Source organism: Macaca thibetana, chromosome 7 (assembly GCF_024542745.1).
Source record: "Macaca thibetana thibetana isolate TM-01 chromosome 7, ASM2454274v1, whole genome shotgun sequence".
Taxonomy (NCBI): domain Eukaryota; kingdom Metazoa; phylum Chordata; class Mammalia; order Primates; family Cercopithecidae; genus Macaca; species Macaca thibetana.
In genome coordinates, this window is record NC_065584.1 from 361982 (window position 1) to 364707 (window position 2726).

At 50.9% G+C, this 2726-nt stretch overlaps 1 pseudogene across 1 annotated transcript; it reads left to right on the forward strand.

The window, feature by feature from the left end:
• Positions 1-270: 270 nt before the first annotated feature.
• Positions 271-791, forward strand: LOC126958610 (immunoglobulin heavy variable 4-59-like; annotated as a pseudogene). Its single transcript, XR_007727236.1, has 2 exons — positions 271-378; positions 462-791. The product of XR_007727236.1 is annotated as an immunoglobulin heavy variable 4-59-like (transcript).
• Positions 792-2726: the final 1935 nt, after the last annotated feature.

Sequence of the window (2726 nt, forward strand, 5' to 3'; positions counted from 1 at the left end):
CAAAATCTATCCTTGATCCATGATCACACTCATCTCCCACACCGGCTCCTTCAGCACATCTCCCTACCTGGAAGAGGACTCTGGGCTTGTTGAGGGGAGGCCCCAGGAAGAGAACTGAGTTCTCAGAGGGCACAGCCAGCATCCTCCTCTCAGGGTGAGCCCCAAAGACTGGGGCCTACCTCATCCCTTTTCACCTCTCCATACAAAGGCACCACCCACATGCAAATCCTTACTTAGGCACCCACAGGAAACCACCACACAGTTCCTTAAATTCAGGGTCCAGCTCACATGGGAAATGCTCTCTGAGAGTCACGGACCTCCTGTGCAAGAACATGAAGCACCTGTGGTTCTTCCTCCTCCTGGTGGCAGCTCCCAGATGTGAGTGTCTCGGGGATGCAGATATGACGATTTGGGAGGCTGTCTCTGATCCCAGGGCTCACTGTGGGTCTTTCTGTTCACAGGGGTCCTGTCCCAGGTGCAGCTGCAGGAGTCGGGCCCAGAACTGGTGAAGCCTTCGCAGACCCTGTCCCTCACCTGCGCTGTCTCTGGTGGCTCCATCAGCAGTAACTACTGGAGCTGGATCCGCCAGCCCCCAGGGAAGGGACTGGAATGGATTGGGTATATCGGTGGTAGTAGTGGTAGCACCAACTACAACCCCTCCCTCAAGAGTCGAGTCACCCTGTCAGTAGACACGTCCAAGAACCAGCTCTCCCTGAAGCTGAGCTCTGTGACCGCCGCGGACACGGCCGTGTATTACTGTGCGAGACACACAGTGAGGGGAGGTGAGTGTGAGCCCAGACACAAACCTCCCTGCAGGGAGGCGGAGGGGGCGGGCGCAGGTGCCGCTCAGGACCAGCAGGGGGCGCGCGGGGCCCACAGAGCAGGAGGCCGGGTCAGGAGCAGGTGCAGGGAGGGCGGGGCTTCCTCATCTGCTCAGTGCTCTCCCTCCTCACCAGCACCTCAGCTGTCCCCAGGGCTCCTCTTTCTTTGATATCTGTGGTTCTGCTTCCTCACATTCTTCTGCCAGAAAAGAAAGGAGGAAGGCACATTTTCCTCTTACAATTGAGGTTTCACCGATTACTAGGAACTTTCCTACAAGTTCCTGCATGGCCCATTATTCCTTAGTGATTAAAAATATATATATTCTAATGCTTCACACCATATCTTTATTTGTGTCATCAATTGAATTGTTCCCTCTTTGAAAGTCATATGCTGAAATCAGAATTGTTAAGTGAGTTTTATGTCACAGTCAAATAATAAGTAACATTTTTTCAAATGCTACCATTGCCACTAAACTCATCCAGGAGCTGAAATCTGCTCTGGGCACTGCCCTCTTCTCAAGCGTCCCACACTGCAGCTTGCTATAGAGGAGGAGGCATGAAAACAGGGCCCTCCCTCTCCTGGTGAAAACAAGCCCACTGCTGGCCCTGCAGTTCTAGATGAAGAGCCACAGCCCTGGCCTTCCCAGGGGTTTCCATTTGATAATCAGGACTGAATGCAGAGGACTCACTCTGTGGTTTGAGGTAGACGAATTTTTGTTGTTGGTATTTTAAAAGTTAACTCATAGAGAACTAGAGTGAGAATGAGTGGATATGAGTGAGAGAAACAGTGGTTATATTTGGCAGTTTCTGACCAGGATGTGTGCGTATTTTCAGGGGTTCAGTGTGAGGTGCAGCTGATTGAGTCCATAGAGGACCTGAGACAACCTGGGAAGTTCCTGAGACTCTCCTGTGTAGCCTCCGGATTCGCCTTCAGTAGCTTCTGAATGAGCTGGGTTCACCAGTCTCCAGGGAAGGAACTGGAGTGAGCAATAGATGTAAAATACGATGGAAGTCAGATACACCATGCAGACTCTGTGAAGGGCAGATTCTCAATCTCCAACGACAATTCTAAGAACTTGCTGTATCTGCAAATGAATAGTCTGAGAGCTGAGGACTTGGCCATGTATGGCTGTACATAAGGTCCCAAGTGAGGAAACATCAGTGTGAGTCCAGACACAAAACTTCCTGCAAAAAGAAGAAAGGAGTGTGGGCTGAAGGGGATACTCAGCACTCAGCACTCACAAAACAGGTGCAGCCCCAGGGCAGGTGCAGATGGAGAGAGAGCAAGGGCTACTTTCCTTCAGTGTCTATGGTTTCCTCTGTTTCTAACATTTCCCCTCTGAGCCTCTGTACATTTATGTTCTGTGCCCACCAGGAGGTCCCTGGATTAGAAAACCAATTTAAAAGAGGAAACATTCTCATATGTCCTAAAAACAGAGGTAAATATTGGAGGCATAAAATGCATAGGTGGCCGTGTGAGTCTGTAGACACTGCCACCCCACAATGCCAGACTCACAAGTAGTGCTGGAGAAGGGTGGGAGTTTGATGGAGCTTCCCTAATGACCCTGTGGTCCAAGTTAAGTCTAGCAAGGCCGTCGGTGCCTCCCACAGCACAGTTCTCCATCAGGGATCTCCCATGAGTCCTAGCAGCAGCCATGCCTTAGTGTCTCCACCGAGCACCATCACTGTCTGGGAGGAGCTCCCAGGATGGGTGTCTTTGGCGCACACCAGGTGACGGGTGTTAAAGTGCAGGGCAGCAGCTGGCGGCCTGGGCTATTGGGCTCCCTGATGGAGGGATGAGAGGTGCATTCTCAGGGCCAGCACACTGTTTGTGGATTTTTATATAAAAATCAGGATTTTACTTCATTTTCTCAGATGACATAGATAATTACTAACAATCTGCAA